Source organism: Balaenoptera ricei, unplaced genomic scaffold, assembly GCF_028023285.1.
Source record: "Balaenoptera ricei isolate mBalRic1 unplaced genomic scaffold, mBalRic1.hap2 scaffold_149, whole genome shotgun sequence".
NCBI lineage: Eukaryota > Metazoa > Chordata > Mammalia > Artiodactyla > Balaenopteridae > Balaenoptera > Balaenoptera ricei.
The window spans coordinates 62521-80466 of NW_026777452.1; the positions used below are offsets into that span (position 1 = coordinate 62521).

The 17946-nt window shown below is 66.4% G+C and overlaps 18 pseudogenes; all 18 read left to right on the plus strand.

The window, feature by feature from the left end:
- The first annotated feature begins 318 nt into the window (after window positions 1–318).
- Window positions 319–437, plus strand: LOC132358396 (5S ribosomal RNA; annotated as a pseudogene).
- A 909-nt stretch (window positions 438–1346) lies between these two features.
- Window positions 1347–1465, plus strand: LOC132358582 (5S ribosomal RNA; annotated as a pseudogene).
- A 911-nt stretch (window positions 1466–2376) lies between these two features.
- LOC132358382 (5S ribosomal RNA) lies at window positions 2377–2495 on the plus strand (annotated as a pseudogene).
- Window positions 2496–3391: 896 nt separating this feature from the next.
- Window positions 3392–3510, plus strand: LOC132358408 (5S ribosomal RNA; annotated as a pseudogene).
- A 909-nt stretch (window positions 3511–4419) lies between these two features.
- Window positions 4420–4538, plus strand: LOC132358583 (5S ribosomal RNA; annotated as a pseudogene).
- A 911-nt stretch (window positions 4539–5449) lies between these two features.
- Window positions 5450–5568, plus strand: LOC132358383 (5S ribosomal RNA; annotated as a pseudogene).
- An 896-nt stretch (window positions 5569–6464) lies between these two features.
- LOC132358420 (5S ribosomal RNA) lies at window positions 6465–6583 on the plus strand (annotated as a pseudogene).
- Window positions 6584–7492: 909 nt separating this feature from the next.
- On the plus strand, window positions 7493–7611 carry LOC132358585 (5S ribosomal RNA; annotated as a pseudogene).
- A 911-nt stretch (window positions 7612–8522) lies between these two features.
- On the plus strand, window positions 8523–8641 carry LOC132358542 (5S ribosomal RNA; annotated as a pseudogene).
- An 896-nt stretch (window positions 8642–9537) lies between these two features.
- LOC132358432 (5S ribosomal RNA) lies at window positions 9538–9656 on the plus strand (annotated as a pseudogene).
- Window positions 9657–10565: 909 nt separating this feature from the next.
- Window positions 10566–10684, plus strand: LOC132358586 (5S ribosomal RNA; annotated as a pseudogene).
- Window positions 10685–11595: 911 nt separating this feature from the next.
- Window positions 11596–11714, plus strand: LOC132358543 (5S ribosomal RNA; annotated as a pseudogene).
- Window positions 11715–12610: 896 nt separating this feature from the next.
- LOC132358443 (5S ribosomal RNA) lies at window positions 12611–12729 on the plus strand (annotated as a pseudogene).
- A 909-nt stretch (window positions 12730–13638) lies between these two features.
- LOC132358587 (5S ribosomal RNA) lies at window positions 13639–13757 on the plus strand (annotated as a pseudogene).
- A 909-nt stretch (window positions 13758–14666) lies between these two features.
- Window positions 14667–14785, plus strand: LOC132358589 (5S ribosomal RNA; annotated as a pseudogene).
- Window positions 14786–15696: 911 nt separating this feature from the next.
- Window positions 15697–15815, plus strand: LOC132358384 (5S ribosomal RNA; annotated as a pseudogene).
- An 896-nt stretch (window positions 15816–16711) lies between these two features.
- On the plus strand, window positions 16712–16830 carry LOC132358456 (5S ribosomal RNA; annotated as a pseudogene).
- Window positions 16831–17739: 909 nt separating this feature from the next.
- LOC132358590 (5S ribosomal RNA) lies at window positions 17740–17858 on the plus strand (annotated as a pseudogene).
- The last annotated feature ends 88 nt before the right edge of the window (window positions 17859–17946 follow it).

Genomic DNA, 17946 nt, shown 5'->3' on the forward strand with positions numbered 1-17946 from the left:
GAACTGCGAGGGTGGACAGGTTGTGTAATGCCCAAGGGACAGCAGGCCACTGGCCCTTAAGCCTCTGAGGCCACGTCCTTGTGAGCGTCGAGCGGGATCTGAGGTGGAGCGTCAAGCGCCTACGGGTCCGGAGGTTCCCGCCCGAACAGGGCTGCAAGGTCGCCCAAGACTCTGCCACCTCCGGGTCCCCGAGGCCTCCTGTCGCCTGCCTGGGCAGGCAGCAGGGCCGTGCAGCAGAGGGCTGGTCGCCGGACTGGTGGTAATTCGCCAGCACCAGCTAAGCTGAGCCTCAAGAGTCACCCCGTGGCCCCCGCTGCCTTCTACGGCCATACCACCCTAAACGCACCCCATCTCGTCTGACCTCGGAAGCTAAGCAGGGTCGGGTCTGTTTACTACCTGGATGGGAGACCACCTGGGAATACTAGGTGCTGTAGTATTTTTTGCCCCCCGATCTGCCTTTTCTTGTCATCGCCGGTGCTCAAGGCTTCCGCTGCTCCCGCCGGGCACTGCTGCAGGCCTCATCTACTCAGGCCTCTCGCAACACAGCGTGCGCCAGAGGGGGCCCACCCAGCCGGTCTGGGTGGACATGCCGCCAGAAGGCGGCCCTGGAAGGCAGCCGCACCCCAGCCTCTCCCGGGGTGGCTGGCCCGGACCCAGACTCCGCTGCAGGCCCGGGTGAAGATCGTGAGGCCCGCGAGGCCCTCGACCTGCCCGTGGCCAACCCAACCAGCGCCCATCTGCGCCGCAGCCACCTGTCTGCCTCTGTGTCTCTCCACAGCTCCCTCCGGAAAAAGCCCACCCTCCGCTGTTTCGCCATGGCCGGGGGCGGGAGCGGGGTCCTGGGCCGGTCCGGTTCTCCGGGCCAGCCGGCCACCATGCGCTGGGAACTGTGCTCAGCGGGTGGCGTGTGGGCAAGGGTGGCCTTGCTGGGTCCAAGGGGCCGTGCCGCATCAATGGTGGCTCCCAGTGGCTTTGGGCTAACTGCCTTCAGGCAGGAGGGCCAGCCCGGCCGCGGCTGGACTGCACCTAGCACTGCGTGGGTGGACAGGGTGGGGAATGCCCAAGGGACCGTGGACCACGGACCCTTAAGCCTTCAGAGCCACGTCTTTGTGAGCGTCGAGCGGGATCTGGGGCGGTTCGCCATGCGCCTATGTGCCTGGATGTTCCCGCCAGAACTGAGCTGCTAGAGCGTCCAAGACTCCACCACACCCGGACCCCGAAGCCTGCTATCGCCTGCCTGGGCGGGCCGCAGGGCCGTGCTGCAGAGTGCTGGTCGCCGGACTGGCGGTAATTTGCCAGCACCAGGTAAGCTGAGCCTCAAGAGGCACCCCGTGGGCCCCGCTGCCTTCTATGGCCATACCACCCTATACGCACCCCATCTCGTCTGATTTCCGAAGCTAAGCAGGGTCGGGTCTGTTTACTACCTGGATGGGAGACCACCTGGGAATACTAGGTGCTGTAGTATTTTTTGCCCCCCGATTGCCCTTTTCTTGTAGTGGCCGGTACTCAAGGCTTCCTCTGCCCCCGCCGGGCACTGCTGCAGGCCTCATCTACTCAGGCCTCTCCCGACACAGCGTGCGCCGGAGGGGGCCATCCCCGCCGGTCTGGCTGGACATGCCCCCAGAAGGCGGCCCTGGAAGGCAACCGCACGCCAGCCGCTGCCGGGGTGGCTGGCCCGGACCCAGACACCGCCGCAGGCCCGGGTGAAGATCGTGAGGCCCGCGAGGCCCTCGACCTGCACCTGGCCGACCACACCAGCGCCCCTCCACGCCGCAGCCACCCGTCTGCCCGTGTGTCTCTCCACAGCTCCCTCCGGAAAAAGCCCACACTCCACTCTTTCACCACGGCCGGGGGCGGGAGTGGGGTCGTGGGCCGGGAATGGTTCTCCGGGCCGGCCGGTCACCGGGTGCAGGGAACTTTGCTCAGCATTTGGCGGAGGGGCAAGGGTGGCCTTGCTGGGTCTAAGGGGTCTTGCCGACTCAATGGTGCCTCCCAGTGGCTTCAGGCCAACTGCCGTCGGGCAGGAGGGCCAGCCTGGCCGCGGCCGGGCTTCACCTAGAACTGTGTGGGCAGACAGGGTGGCGAATGCCCAAAGGACCGTGGGCCACGGGCCCTTAAGCCCCCGGGGCCACGTCCTTGTGGGCGTCAAGCGGGATCTGGGGCAGAGGGCCAAGCTCCTATGGGCCTGGAGGGTCCCGCCTGACCTGAGCTGCGAGGTCTCCCACGAGTCCGCCAATCCCGGGTGCCCGAGGCCTCCTGTCGCCTGCCTTGGTGGGCGGGCTGGGCCGTGCCGGAGAGGGTTGGCTGCCGGGCTGTCGGCAAGCCCCAGCACCAGGGAAGCTAAGCCTCAAGAGGCACCCCGTGGCCCCCGCAGCCTTCTACCGCCATACCACCCTGAACGCGCCCGATATCGTCTGATCCTGGAAGCTAAGCAGGGTCGGGCCTGCTTAGTACTTGGATGGGAGACCACATGGGAATACCAGGTGCTGTAGGCTTTTTTGCCTCCCACTATAAATTCTCCTTTAGGCGCCCACGGCTGATGCCGCCTCCGCCTCTGCAGGCCTCACCTCCTCAGGGCCCTCCCAACACAGCGTGCTCTGGAGGGGGCGCTCCCCGCAGGTCTGGATGGAAATGCGGCCAGAAGGCGGCCCTGGAAGATAGCCATAAACCAGCCGCTCCCGTGGTGGCTGGCCCGCAGCCAGACTGCGCCGCACGCCCAGGTGAAGGCCGTGAGGCACGCGAAGCCCTCGACCTACAACTGGCCGTCCCCACCAGCGCGCATCCACGCCGCAGCCACCTAATTGCCCGTGTGTCTCTACACAGCTCCCTCCGGAAAAAGCCCACCCTCTGCCGTTTCGCTACGGCTGGAGGCAGGAGCGGGGTCGTGGGCCGTGACTGGTTCTCCAGGTCGGCTGACCTCCAGGCATCGGAACTGTGCTTGGCGGGTGGCGTGGCTGAAAGGGTAGTTTGCTGGGGCTAAGAGGCCGTGGCAGCCCAACGGTGGATCCCAGTGGCTTTGGGCCAACTGCCGTCGAGCAGGAAGGCCGGCCCGGCCATGGCTGGGCTGCTCCTAGAACTGCGAGGGTGGACAGGTTGTGTAATGCCCAAGGGACAGCAGGCCACTGGCCCTTAAGCCTCTGAGGCCACGTCCTTGTGAGCGTCGAGCGGGATCTGAGGTGGAGCGTCAAGCGCCTACGGGTCCGGAGGTTCCCGCCCGAACAGGGCTGCAAGGTCGCCCAAGACTCTGCCACCTCCGGGTCCCCGAGGCCTCCTGTCGCCTGCCTGGGCAGGCAGCAGGGCCGTGCAGCAGAGGGCTGGTCGCCGGACTGGTGGTAATTCGCCAGCACCAGCTAAGCTGAGCCTCAAGAGTCACCCCGTGGCCCCCGCTGCCTTCTACGGCCATACCACCCTAAACGCACCCCATCTCGTCTGACCTCGGAAGCTAAGCAGGGTCGGGTCTGTTTACTACCTGGATGGGAGACCACCTGGGAATACTAGGTGCTGTAGTATTTTTTGCCCCCCGATCTGCCTTTTCTTGTCATCGCCGGTGCTCAAGGCTTCCGCTGCTCCCGCCGGGCACTGCTGCAGGCCTCATCTACTCAGGCCTCTCGCAACACAGCGTGCGCCAGAGGGGGCCCACCCAGTCGGTCTGGGTGGACATGCCGCCAGAAGGCGGCCCTGGAAGGCAGCCGCACCCCAGCCTCTCCCGGGGTGGCTGGCCCGGACCCAGACTCCGCTGCAGGCCCGGGTGAAGATCGTGAGGCCCGCGAGGCCCTCGACCTGCCCGTGGCCAACCCAACCAGCGCCCATCTGCGCCGCAGCCACATGTCTGCCTCTGTGTCTCTCCACAGCTCCCTCCGGAAAAAGCCCACCCTCCGCTGTTTCGCCATGGCCGGGGGCGGGAGCGGGGTCCTGGGCCGGTCCGGTTCTCCGGGCCAGCCGGCCACCATGCGCTGGGAACTGTGCTCAGCGGGTGGCGTGTGGGCAAGGGTGGCCTTGCTGGGTCCAAGGGGCCGTGCCGCATCAATGGTGGCTCCCAGTGGCTTTGGGCTAACTGCCTTCAGGCAGGAGGGCCAGCCCGGCCGCGGCTGGACTGCACCTAGCACTGCGTGGGTGGACAGGGTGGGGAATGCCCAAGGGACCGTGGACCACGGACCCTTAAGCCTTCAGAGCCACGTCTTTGTGAGCGTCGAGCGGGATCTGGGGCGGTTCGCCATGCGCCTATGTGCCTGGATGTTCCCGCCAGAACTGAGCTGCTAGAGCGTCCAAGACTCCACCACACCCGGACCCCGAAGCCTGCTATCGCCTGCCTGGGCGGGCCGCAGGGCCGTGCTGCAGAGGGCTGGTCGCCGGACTGGCGGTAATTTGCCAGCACCAGGTAAGCTGAGCCTCAAGAGGCACCCCGTGGGCCCCGCTGCCTTCTATGGCCATACCACCCTATACGCACCCCATCTCGTCTGATTTCCGAAGCTAAGCAGGGTCGGGTCTGTTTACTACCTGGATGGGAGACCACCTGGGAATACTAGGTGCTGTAGTATTTTTTGCCCCCCGATTGCCCTTTTCTTGTAGTGGCCGGTACTCAAGGCTTCCTCTGCCCCCGCCGGGCACTGCTGCAGGCCTCATCTACTCAGGCCTCTCCCGACACAGCGTGCGCCGGAGGGGGCCATCCCCGCCGGTCTGGCTGGACATGCCCCCAGAAGGCGGCCCTGGAAGGCAACCGCACGCCAGCCGCTGCCGGGGTGGCTGGCCCGGACCCAGACACCGCCGCAGGCCCGGGTGAAGATCGTGAGGCCCGCGAGGCCCTCGACCTGCACCTGGCCGACCACACCAGCGCCCCTCCACGCCGCAGCCACCCGTCTGCCCGTGTGTCTCTCCACAGCTCCCTCCGGAAAAAGCCCACACTCCACTCTTTCACCACGGCCGGGGGCGGGAGTGGGGTCGTGGGCCGGGAATGGTTCTCCGGGCCGGCCGGTCACCGGGTGCAGGGAACTTTGCTCAGCATTTGGCGGAGGGGCAAGGGTGGCCTTGCTGGGTCTAAGGGGTCTTGCCGACTCAATGGTGCCACCCAGTGGCTTCAGGCCAACTGCCGTCGGGCAGGAGGGCCAGCCTGGCCGCGGCCGGGCTTCACCTAGAACTGTGTGGGCAGACAGGGTGGCGAATGCCCAAAGGACCGTGGGCCACGGGCCCTTAAGCCCCCGGGGCCACGTCCTTGTGGGCGTCAAGCGGGATCTGGGGCAGAGGGCCAAGCTCCTATGGGCCTGGAGGGTCCCGCCTGACCTGAGCTGCGAGGTCTCCCACGAGTCCGCCAATCCCGGGTGCCCGAGGCCTCCTGTCGCCTGCCTTGGTGGGCGGGCTGGGCCGTGCCGGAGAGGGTTGGCTGCCGGGCTGTCGGCAAGCCCCAGCACCAGGGAAGCTAAGCCTCAAGAGGCACCCCGTGGCCCCCGCAGCCTTCTACCGCCATACCACCCTGAACGCGCCCGATATCGTCTGATCCTGGAAGCTAAGCAGGGTCGGGCCTGCTTAGTACTTGGATGGGAGACCACATGGGAATACCAGGTGCTGTAGGCTTTTTTGCCTCCCACTATAAATTCTCCTTTAGGCGCCCACGGCTGATGCCGCCTCCGCCTCTGCAGGCCTCACCTCCTCAGGGCCCTCCCAACACAGCGTGCTCTGGAGGGGGCGCTCCCCGCAGGTCTGGATGGAAATGCGGCCAGAAGGCGGCCCTGGAAGATAGCCATAAACCAGCCGCTCCCGTGGTGGCTGGCCCGCAGCCAGACTGCGCCGCACGCCCAGGTGAAGGCCGTGAGGCACGCGAAGCCCTCGACCTACAACTGGCCGTCCCCACCAGCGCGCATCCACGCCGCAGCCACCTAATTGCCCGTGTGTCTCTATACAGCTCCCTCCAGAAAAAGCCCACCCTCTGCCGTTTCGCTACGGCTGGAGGCAGGAGCGGGGTCGTGGGCCGTGACTGGTTCTCCAGGTCGGCTGACCTCCAGGCATCGGAACTGTGCTTGGCGGGTGGCGTGGCTGAAAGGGTAGTTTGCTGGGGCTAAGAGGCCGTGGCAGCCCAACGGTGGATCCCAGTGGCTTTGGGCCAACTGCCGTCGAGCAGGAAGGCCGGCCCGGCCATGGCTGGGCTGCTCCTAGAACTGCGAGGGTGGACAGGTTGTGTAATGCCCAAGGGACAGCAGGCCACTGGCCCTTAAGCCTCTGAGGCCACGTCCTTGTGAGCGTCGAGCGGGATCTGAGGTGGAGCGTCAAGCGCCTACGGGTCCGGAGGTTCCCGCCCGAACAGGGCTGCAAGGTCGCCCAAGACTCTGCCACCTCCGGGTCCCCGAGGCCTCCTGTCGCCTGCCTGGGCAGGCAGCAGGGCCGTGCAGCAGAGGGCTGGTCGCCGGACTGGTGGTAATTCGCCAGCACCAGCTAAGCTGAGCCTCAAGAGTCACCCCGTGGCCCCCGCTGCCTTCTACGGCCATACCACCCTAAACGCACCCCATCTCGTCTGACCTCGGAAGCTAAGCAGGGTCGGGTCTGTTTACTACCTGGATGGGAGACCACCTGGGAATACTAGGTGCTGTAGTATTTTTTGCCCCCCGATCTGCCTTTTCTTGTCATCGCCGGTGCTCAAGGCTTCCGCTGCTCCCGCCGGGCACTGCTGCAGGCCTCATCTACTCAGGCCTCTCGCAACACAGCGTGCGCCAGAGGGGGCCCACCCAGCCGGTCTGGGTGGACATGCCGCCAGAAGGCGGCCCTGGAAGGCAGCCGCACCCCAGCCTCTCCCGGGGTGGCTGGCCCGGACCCAGACTCCGCTGCAGGCCCGGGTGAAGATCGTGAGGCCCGCGAGGCCCTCGACCTGCCCGTGGCCAACCCAACCAGCGCCCATCTGCGCCGCAGCCACCTGTCTGCCTCTGTGTCTCTCCACAGCTCCCTCCGGAAAAAGCCCACCCTCCGCTGTTTCGCCATGGCCGGGGGCGGGAGCGGGGTCCTGGGCCGGTCCGGTTCTCCGGGCCAGCCGGCCACCATGCGCTGGGAACTGTGCTCAGCGGGTGGCGTGTGGGCAAGGGTGGCCTTGCTGGGTCCAAGGGGCCGTGCCGCATCAATGGTGGCTCCCAGTGGCTTTGGGCTAACTGCCTTCAGGCAGGAGGGCCAGCCCGGCCGCGGCTGGACTGCACCTAGCACTGCGTGGGTGGACAGGGTGGGGAATGCCCAAGGGACCGTGGACCACGGACCCTTAAGCCTTCAGAGCCACGTCTTTGTGAGCGTCGAGCGGGATCTGGGGCGGTTCGCCATGCGCCTATGTGCCTGGATGTTCCCGCCAGAACTGAGCTGCTAGAGCGTCCAAGACTCCACCACACCCGGACCCCGAAGCCTGCTATCGCCTGCCTGGGCGGGCCGCAGGGCCGTGCTGCAGAGGGCTGGTCGCCGGACTGGCGGTAATTTGCCAGCACCAGGTAAGCTGAGCCTCAAGAGGCACCCCGTGGGCCCCGCTGCCTTCTATGGCCATACCACCCTATACGCACCCCATCTCGTCTGATTTCCGAAGCTAAGCAGGGTCGGGTCTGTTTACTACCTGGATGGGAGACCACCTGGGAATACTAGGTGCTGTAGTATTTTTTGCCCCCCGATTGCCCTTTTCTTGTAGTGGCCGGTACTCAAGGCTTCCTCTGCCCCCGCCGGGCACTGCTGCAGGCCTCATCTACTCAGGCCTCTCCCGACACAGCGTGCGCCGGAGGGGGCCATCCCCGCCGGTCTGGCTGGACATGCCCCCAGAAGGCGGCCCTGGAAGGCAACCGCACGCCAGCCGCTGCCGGGGTGGCTGGCCCGGACCCAGACACCGCCGCAGGCCCGGGTGAAGATCGTGAGGCCCGCGAGGCCCTCGACCTGCACCTGGCCGACCACACCAGCGCCCCTCCACGCCGCAGCCACCCGTCTGCCCGTGTGTCTCTCCACAGCTCCCTCCGGAAAAAGCCCACACTCCACTCTTTCACCACGGCCGGGGGCGGGAGTGGGGTCGTGGGCCGGGAATGGTTCTCCGGGCCGGCCGGTCACCGGGTGCAGGGAACTTTGCTCAGCATTTGGCGGAGGGGCAAGGGTGGCCTTGCTGGGTCTAAGGGGTCTTGCCGACTCAATGGTGCCTCCCAGTGGCTTCAGGCCAACTGCCGTCGGGCAGGAGGGCCAGCCTGGCCGCGGCCGGGCTTCACCTAGAACTGTGTGGGCAGACAGGGTGGCGAATGCCCAAAGGACCGTGGGCCACGGGCCCTTAAGCCCCCGGGGCCACGTCCTTGTGGGCGTCAAGCGGGATCTGGGGCAGAGGGCCAAGCTCCTATGGGCCTGGAGGGTCCCGCCTGACCTGAGCTGCGAGGTCTCCCACGAGTCCGCCAATCCCGGGTGCCCGAGGCCTCCTGTTGCCTGCCTTGGTGGGCGGGCTGGGCCGTGCCGGAGAGGGTTGGCTGCCGGGCTGTCGGCAAGCCCCAGCACCAGGGAAGCTAAGCCTCAAGAGGCACCCCGTGGCCCCCGCAGCCTTCTACCGCCATACCACCCTGAACGCGCCCGATATCGTCTGATCCTGGAAGCTAAGCAGGGTCGGGCCTGCTTAGTACTTGGATGGGAGACCACATGGAAATACCAGGTGCTGTAGGCTTTTTTGCCTCCCACTATAAATTCTCCTTTAGGCGCCCACGGCTGATGCCGCCTCCGCCTCTGCAGGCCTCACCTCCTCAGGGCCCTCCCAACACAGCGTGCTCTGGAGGGGGCGCTCCCCGCAGGTCTGGATGGAAATGCGGCCAGAAGGCGGCCCTGGAAGATAGCCATAAACCAGCCGCTCCCGTGGTGGCTGGCCCGCAGCCAGACTGCGCCGCACGCCCAGCTGAAGGCCGTGAGGCAGGCGACGCCCTCGACCTACAACTGGCCGTCCCCACCAGCGCGCATCCACGCCGCAGCCACCTAATTGCCCGTGTGTCTCTATACAGCTCCCTCCGGAAAAAGCCCACCCTCTGCCGTTTCGCTACGGCTGGAGGCAGGAGCGGGGTCGTGGGCCGTGACTGGTTCTCCAGGTCGGCTGACCTCCAGGCATCGGAACTGTGCTTGGCGGGTGGCGTGGCTGAAAGGGTAGTTTGCTGGGGCTAAGAGGCCGTGGCAGCCCAACGGTGGATCCCAGTGGCTTTGGGCCAACTGCCGTCGAGCAGGAAGGCCGGCCCGGCCATGGCTGGGCTGCTCCTAGAACTGCGAGGGTGGACAGGTTGTGTAATGCCCAAGGGACAGCAGGCCACTGGCCCTTAAGCCTCTGAGGCCACGTCCTTGTGAGCGTCGAGCGGGATCTGAGGTGGAGCGTCAAGCGCCTACGGGTCCGGAGGTTCCCGCCCGAACAGGGTTGCAAGGTCGCCCAAGACTCTGCCACCTCCGGGTCCCTGAGGCCTCCTGTCGCCTGCCTGGGCAGGCAGCAGGGCCGTGCAGCAGAGGGCTGGTCGCCGGACTGGTGGTAATTCGCCAGCACCAGCTAAGCTGAGCCTCAAGAGTCACCCCGTGGCCCCCGCTGCCTTCTACGGCCATACCACCCTAAACGCACCCCATCTCGTCTGACCTCGGAAGCTAAGCAGGGTCGGGTCTGTTTACTACCTGGATGGGAGACCACCTGGGAATACTAGGTGCTGTAGTATTTTTTGCCCCCCGATCTGCCTTTTCTTGTCATCGCCGGTGCTCAAGGCTTCCGCTGCTCCCGCCGGGCACTGCTGCAGGCCTCATCTACTCAGGCCTCTCGCAACACAGCGTGCGCCAGAGGGGGCCCACCCAGCCAGTCTGGGTGGACATGCCGCCAGAAGGCGGCCCTGGAAGGCAGCCGCACCCCAGCCTCTCCCGGGGTGGCTGGCCCGGACCCAGACTCCGCTGCAGGCCCGGGTGAAGATCGTGAGGCCCGCGAGGCCCTCGACCTGCCCGTGGCCAACCCAACCAGCGCCCATCTGCGCCGCAGCCACCTGTCTGCCTCTGTGTCTCTCCACAGCTCCCTCCGGAAAAAGCCCACCCTCCGCTGTTTCGCCATGGCCGGGGGCGGGAGCGGGGTCCTGGGCCGGTCCGGTTCTCCGGGCCAGCCGGCCACCATGCGCTGGGAACTGTGCTCAGCGGGTGGCGTGTGGGCAAGGGTGGCCTTGCTGGGTCCAAGGGGCCGTGCCGCATCAATGGTGGCTCCCAGTGGCTTTGGGCTAACTGCCTTCAGGCAGGAGGGCCAGCCCGGCCGCGGCTGGACTGCACCTAGCACTGCGTGGGTGGACAGGGTGGGGAATGCCCAAGGGACCGTGGACCACGGACCCTTAAGCCTTCAGAGCCACGTCTTTGTGAGCGTCGAGCGGGATCTGGGGCGGTTCGCCATGCGCCTATGTGCCTGGATGTTCCCGCCAGAACTGAGCTGCTAGAGCGTCCAAGACTCCACCACACCCGGACCCCGAAGCCTGCTATCGCCTGCCTGGGCGGGCCGCAGGGCCGTGCTGCAGAGGGCTGGTCGCCGGACTGGCGGTAATTTGCCAGCACCAGGTAAGCTGAGCCTCAAGAGGCACCCCGTGGGCCCCGCTGCCTTCTATGGCCATACCACCCTATACGCACCCCATCTCGTCTGATTTCCGAAGCTAAGCAGGGTCGGGTCTGTTTACTACCTGGATGGGAGACCACCTGGGAATACTAGGTGCTGTAGTATTTTTTGCCCCCCGATTGCCCTTTTCTTGTAGTGGCCGGTACTCAAGGCTTCCTCTGCCCCCGCCGGGCACTGCTGCAGGCCTCATCTACTCAGGCCTCTCCCGACACAGCGTGCGCCGGAGGGGGCCATCCCCGCCGGTCTGGCTGGACATGCCCCCAGAAGGCGGCCCTGGAAGGCAACCGCACGCCAGCCGCTGCCGGGGTGGCTGGCCCGGACCCAGACACCGCCGCAGGCCCGGGTGAAGATCGTGAGGCCCGCGAGGCCCTCGACCTGCACCTGGCCGACCACACCAGCGCCCCTCCACGCCGCAGCCACCCGTCTGCCCGTGTGTCTCTCCACAGCTCCCTCCGGAAAAAGCCCACACTCCACTCTTTCACCACGGCCGGGGGCGGGAGTGGGGTCGTGGGCCGGGAATGGTTCTCCGGGCCGGCCGGTCACCGGGTGCAGGGAACTTTGCTCAGCATTTGGCGGAGGGGCAAGGGTGGCCTTGCTGGGTCTAAGGGGTCTTGCCGACTCAATGGTGCCTCCCAGTGGCTTCAGGCCAACTGCCGTCGGGCAGGAGGGCCAGCCTGGCCGCGGCCGGGCTTCACCTAGAACTGTGTGGGCAGACAGGGTGGCGAATGCCCAAAGGACCGTGGGCCACGGGCCCTTAAGCCCCCGGGGCCACGTCCTTGTGGGCGTCAAGCGGGATCTGGGGCAGAGGGCCAAGCTCCTATGGGCCTGGAGGGTCCCGCCTGACCTGAGCTGCGAGGTCTCCCACGAGTCCGCCAATCCCGGGTGCCCGAGGCCTCCTGTTGCCTGCCTTGGTGGGCGGGCTGGGCCGTGCCGGAGAGGGTTGGCTGCCGGGCTGTCGGCAAGCCCCAGCACCAGGGAAGCTAAGCCTCAAGAGGCACCCCGTGGCCCCCGCAGCCTTCTACCGCCATACCACCCTGAACGCGCCCGATATCGTCTGATCCTGGAAGCTAAGCAGGGTCGGGCCTGCTTAGTACTTGGATGGGAGACCACATGGAAATACCAGGTGCTGTAGGCTTTTTTGCCTCCCACTATAAATTCTCCTTTAGGCGCCCACGGCTGATGCCGCCTCCGCCTCTGCAGGCCTCACCTCCTCAGGGCCCTCCCAACACAGCGTGCTCTGGAGGGGGCGCTCCCCGCAGGTCTGGATGGAAATGCGGCCAGAAGGCGGCCCTGGAAGATAGCCATAAACCAGCCGCTCCCGTGGTGGCTGGCCCGCAGCCAGACTGCGCCGCACGCCCAGCTGAAGGCCGTGAGGCAGGCGATGCCCTCGACCTACAACTGGCCGTCCCCACCAGCGCGCATCCACGCCGCAGCCACCTAATTGCCCGTGTGTCTCTATACAGCTCCCTCCAGAAAAAGCCCACCCTCTGCCGTTTCGCTACGGCTGGAGGCAGGAGCGGAGTCGTGGGCCGTGACTGGTTCTCCAGGTCGGCTGACCTCCAGGCATCGGAACTGTGCTTGGCGGGTGGCGTGGCTGAAAGGGTAGTTTGCTGGGGCTAAGAGGCCGTGGCAGCCCAACGGTGGATCCCAGTGGCTTTGGGCCAACTGCCGTCGAGCAGGAAGGCCGGCCCGGCCATGGCTGGGCTGCTCCTAGAACTGCGAGGGTGGACAGGTTGTGTAATGCCCAAGGGACAGCAGGCCACTGGCCCTTAAGCCTCTGAGGCCACGTCCTTGTGAGCGTCGAGCGGGATCTGAGGTGGAGCGTCAAGCGCCTACGGGTCCGGAGGTTCCCGCCCGAACAGGGTTGCAAGGTCGCCCAAGACTCTGCCACCTCCGGGTCCCTGAGGCCTCCTGTCGCCTGCCTGGGCAGGCAGCAGGGCCGTGCAGCAGAGGGCTGGTCGCCGGACTGGTGGTAATTCGCCAGCACCAGCTAAGCTGAGCCTCAAGAGTCACCCCGTGGCCCCTGCTGCCTTCTACGGCCATACCACCCTAAACGCACCCCATCTCGTCTGACCTCGGAAGCTAAGCAGGGTCGGGTCTGTTTACTACCTGGATGGGAGACCACCTGGGAATACTAGGTGCTGTAGTATTTTTTGCCCCCCGATCTGCCTTTTCTTGTCATCGCCGGTGCTCAAGGCTTCCGCTGCTCCCGCCGGGCACTGCTGCAGGCCTCATCTACTCAGGCCTCTCGCAACACAGCGTGCGCCAGAGGGGGCCCACCCAGCCGGTCTGGGTGGACATGCCGCCAGAAGGCGGCCCTGGAAGGCAGCCGCACCCCAGCCTCTCCCGGGGTGGCTGGCCCGGACCCAGACTCCGCTGCAGGCCCGGGTGAAGATCGTGAGGCCCGCGAGGCCCTCGACCTGCCCGTGGCCAACCCAACCAGCGCCCATCTGCGCCGCAGCCACCTGTCTGCCTCTGTGTCTCTCCACAGCTCCCTCCGGAAAAAGCCCACCCTCCGCTGTTTCGCCATGGCCGGGGGCGGGAGCGGGGTCCTGGGCCGGTCCGGTTCTCCGGGCCAGCCGGCCACCATGCGCTGGGAACTGTGCTCAGCGGGTGGCGTGTGGGCAAGGGTGGCCTTGCTGGGTCCAAGGGGCCGTGCCGCATCAATGGTGGCTCCCAGTGGCTTTGGGCTAACTGCCTTCAGGCAGGAGGGCCAGCCCGGCCGCGGCTGGACTGCACCTAGCACTGCGTGGGTGGACAGGGTGGGGAATGCCCAAGGGACCGTGGACCACGGACCCTTAAGCCTTCAGAGCCACGTCTTTGTGAGCGTCGAGCGGGATCTGGGGCGGTTCGCCATGCGCCTATGTGCCTGGATGTTCCCGCCAGAACTGAGCTGCTAGAGCGTCCAAGACTCCACCACACCCGGACCCCGAAGCCTGCTATCGCCTGCCTGGGCGGGCCGCAGGGCCGTGCTGCAGAGGGCTGGTCGCCGGACTGGCGGTAATTTGCCAGCACCAGGTAAGCTGAGCCTCAAGAGGCACCCCGTGGGCCCCGCTGCCTTCTATGGCCATACCACCCTATACGCACCCCATCTCGTCTGATTTCCGAAGCTAAGCAGGGTCGGGTCTGTTTACTACCTGGATGGGAGACCACCTGGGAATACTAGGTGCTGTAGTATTTTTTGCCCCCCGATTGCCCTTTTCTTGTAGTGGCCGGTACTCAAGGCTTCCTCTGCCCCCGCCGGGCACTGCTGCAGGCCTCATCTACTCAGGCCTCTCCCGACACAGCGTGCGCCGGAGGGGGCCATCCCCGCCGGTCTGGCTGGACATGCCCCCAGAAGGCGGCCCTGGAAGGCAACCGCACGCCAGCCGCTGCCGGGGTGGCTGGCCCGGACCCAGACACCGCCGCAGGCCCGGGTGAAGATCGTGAGGCCCGCGAGGCCCTCGACCTGCCCGTGGCCAACCCAACCAGCGCCCATCTGCGCCGCAGCCACCTGTCTGCCTCTGTGTCTCTCCACAGCTCCCTCCGGAAAAAGCCCACCCTCCGCTGTTTCGCCATGGCCGGGGGCGGGAGCGGGGTCCTGGGCCGGTCCGGTTCTCCGGGCCAGCCGGCCACCATGCGCTGGGAACTGTGCTCAGCGGGTGGCGTGTGGGCAAGGGTGGCCTTGCTGGGTCCAAGGGGCCGTGCCGCATCAATGGTGGCTCCCAGTGGCTTTGGGCTAACTGCCTTCAGGCAGGAGGGCCAGCCCGGCCGCGGCTGGACTGCACCTAGCACTGCGTGGGTGGACAGGGTGGGGAATGCCCAAGGGACCGTGGACCACGGACCCTTAAGCCTTCAGAGCCACGTCTTTGTGAGCGTCGAGCGGGATCTGGGGCGGTTCGCCATGCGCCTATGTGCCTGGATGTTCCCGCCAGAACTGAGCTGCTAGAGCGTCCAAGACTCCACCACACCCGGACCCCGAAGCCTGCTATCGCCTGCCTGGGCGGGCCGCAGGGCCGTGCTGCAGAGGGCTGGTCGCCGGACTGGCGGTAATTTGCCAGCACCAGGTAAGCTGAGCCTCAAGAGGCACCCCGTGGGCCCCGCTGCCTTCTATGGCCATACCACCCTATACGCACCCCATCTCGTCTGATTTCCGAAGCTAAGCAGGGTCGGGTCTGTTTACTACCTGGATGGGAGACCACCTGGGAATACTAGGTGCTGTAGTATTTTTTGCCCCCCGATTGCCCTTTTCTTGTAGTGGCCGGTACTCAAGGCTTCCTCTGCCCCCGCCGGGCACTGCTGCAGGCCTCATCTACTCAGGCCTCTCCCGACACAGCGTGCGCCGGAGGGGGCCATCCCCGCCGGTCTGGCTGGACATGCCCCCAGAAGGCGGCCCTGGAAGGCAACCGCACGCCAGCCGCTGCCGGGGTGGCTGGCCCGGACCCAGACACCGCCGCAGGCCCGGGTGAAGATCGTGAGGCCCGCGAGGCCCTCGACCTGCACCTGGCCGACCACACCAGCGCCCCTCCACGCCGCAGCCACCCGTCTGCCCGTGTGTCTCTCCACAGCTCCCTCCGGAAAAAGCCCACACTCCACTCTTTCACCACGGCCGGGGGCGGGAGTGGGGTCGTGGGCCGGGAATGGTTCTCCGGGCCGGCCAGTCACCGGGTGCAGGGAACTTTGCTCAGCATTTGGCGGAGGGGCAAGGGTGGCCTTGCTGGGTCTAAGGGGTCTTGCCGACTCAATGGTGCCTCCCAGTGGCTTCAGGCCAACTGCCGTCGGGCAGGAGGGCCAGCCTGGCCGCGGCCGGGCTTCACCTAGAACTGTGTGGGCAGACAGGGTGGCGAATGCCCAAAGGACCGTGGGCCACGGGCCCTTAAGCCCCCGGGGCCACGTCCTTGTGGGCGTCAAGCGGGATCTGGGGCAGAGGGCCAAGCTCCTATGGGCCTGGAGGGTCCCGCCTGACCTGAGCTGCGAGGTCTCCCACGAGTCCGCCAATCCCGGGTGCCCGAGGCCTCCTGTTGCCTGCCTTGGTGGGCGGGCTGGGCCGTGCCGGAGAGGGTTGGCTGCCGGGCTGTCGGCAAGCCCCAGCACCAGGGAAGCTAAGCCTCAAGAGGCACCCCGTGGCCCCCGCAGCCTTCTACCGCCATACCACCCTGAACGCGCCCGATATCGTCTGATCCTGGAAGCTAAGCAGGGTCGGGCCTGCTTAGTACTTGGATGGGAGACCACATGGGAATACCAGGTGCTGTAGGCTTTTTTGCCTCCCACTATAAATTCTCCTTTAGGCGCCCACGGCTGATGCCGCCTCCGCCTCTGCAGGCCTCACCTCCTCAGGGCCCTCCCAACACAGCGTGCTCTGGAGGGGGCGCTCCCCGCAGGTCTGGATGGAAATGCGGCCAGAAGGCGGCCCTGGAAGATAGCCATAAACCAGCCGCTCCCGTGGTGGCTGGCCCGCAGCCAGACTGCGCCGCACGCCCAGCTGAAGGCCGTGAGGCAGGCGATGCCCTCGACCTACAACTGGCCGTCCCCACCAGCGCGCATCCACGCCGCAGCCACCTAATTGCCCGTGTGTCTCTATACAGCTCCCTCCAGAAAAAGCCCACCCTCTGCCGTTTCGCTACGGCTGGAGGCAGGAGCGGAGTCGTGGGCCGTGACTGGTTCTCCAGGTCGGCTGACCTCCAGGCATCGGAACTGTGCTTGGCGGGTGGCGTGGCTGAAAGGGTAGTTTGCTGGGGCTAAGAGGCCGTGGCAGCCCAACGGTGGATCCCAGTGGCTTTGGGCCAACTGCCGTCGAGCAGGAAGGCCGGCCCGGCCATGGCTGGGCTGCTCCTAGAACTGCGAGGGTGGACAGGTTGTGTAATGCCCAAGGGACAGCAGGCCACTGGCCCTTAAGCCTCTGAGGCCACGTCCTTGTGAGCGTCGAGCGGGATCTGAGGTGGAGCGTCAAGCGCCTACGGGTCCGGAGGTTCCCGCCCGAACAGGGCTGCAAGGTCGCCCAAGACTCTGCCACCTCCGGGTCCCCGAGGCCTCCTGTCGCCTGCCTGGGCAGGCAGCAGGGCCGTGCAGCAGAGGGCTGGTCGCCGGACTGGTGGTAATTCGCCAGCACCAGCTAAGCTGAGCCTCAAGAGTCACCCCGTGGCCCCCGCTGCCTTCTACGGCCATACCACCCTAAACGCACCCCATCTCGTCTGACCTCGGAAGCTAAGCAGGGTCGGGTCTGTTTACTACCTGGATGGGAGACCACCTGGGAATACTAGGTGCTGTAGTATTTTTTGCCCCCCGATCTGCCTTTTCTTGTCATCGCCGGTGCTCAAGGCTTCCGCTGCTCCCGCCGGGCACTGCTGCAGGCCTCATCTACTCAGGCCTCTCGCAACACAGCGTGCGCCAGAGGGGGCCCACCCAGCCGGTCTGGGTGGACATGCCGCCAGAAGGCGGCCCTGGAAGGCAGCCGCACCCCAGCCTCTCCCGGGGTGGCTGGCCCGGACCCAGACTCCGCTGCAGGCCCGGGTGAAGATCGTGAGGCCCGCGAGGCCCTCGACCTGCCCGTGGCCAACCCAACCAGCGCCCATCTGCGCCGCAGCCACCTGTCTGCCTCTGTGTCTCTCCACAGCTCCCTCCGGAAAAAGCCCACCCTCCGCTGTTTCGCCATGGCCGGGGGCGGGAGCGGGGTCCTGGGCCGGTCCGGTTCTCCGGGCCAGCCGGCCACCATGCGCTGGGAACTGTGCTCAGCGGGTGGCGTGTGGGCAAGGGTGGCCTTGCTGGGTCCAAGGGGCCGTGCCGCATCAATGGTGGCTCCCAGTGGCTTTGGGCTAACTGCCTTCAGGCAGGAGGGCCAGCCCGGCCGCGGCTGGACTGCACCTAGCACTGCGTGGGTGGACAGGGTGGGGAATGCCCAAGGGACCGTGGACCACGGACCCTTAAGCCTTCAGAGCCACGTCTTTGTGAGCGTCGAGCGGGATCTGGGGCGGTTCGCCATGCGCCTATGTGCCTGGATGTTCCCGCCAGAACTGAGCTGCTAGAGCGTCCAAGACTCCACCACACCCGGACCCCGAAGCCTGCTATCGCCTGCCTGGGCGGGCCGCAGGGCCGTGCTGCAGAGGGCTGGTCGCCGGACTGGCGGTAATTTGCCAGCACCAGGTAAGCTGAGCCTCAAGAGGCACCCCGTGGGCCCCGCTGCCTTCTATGGCCATACCACCCTATACGCACCCCATCTCGTCTGATTTCCGAAGCTAAGCAGGGTCGGGTCTGTTTACTACCTGGATGGGAGACCACCTGGGAATACTAGGTGCTGTAGTATTTTTTGCCCCCCGATTGCCCTTTTCTTGTAGTGGCCGGTACTCAAGGCTTCCTCTGCCCCCGCCGGGCACTGCTGCAGGCCTCATCTA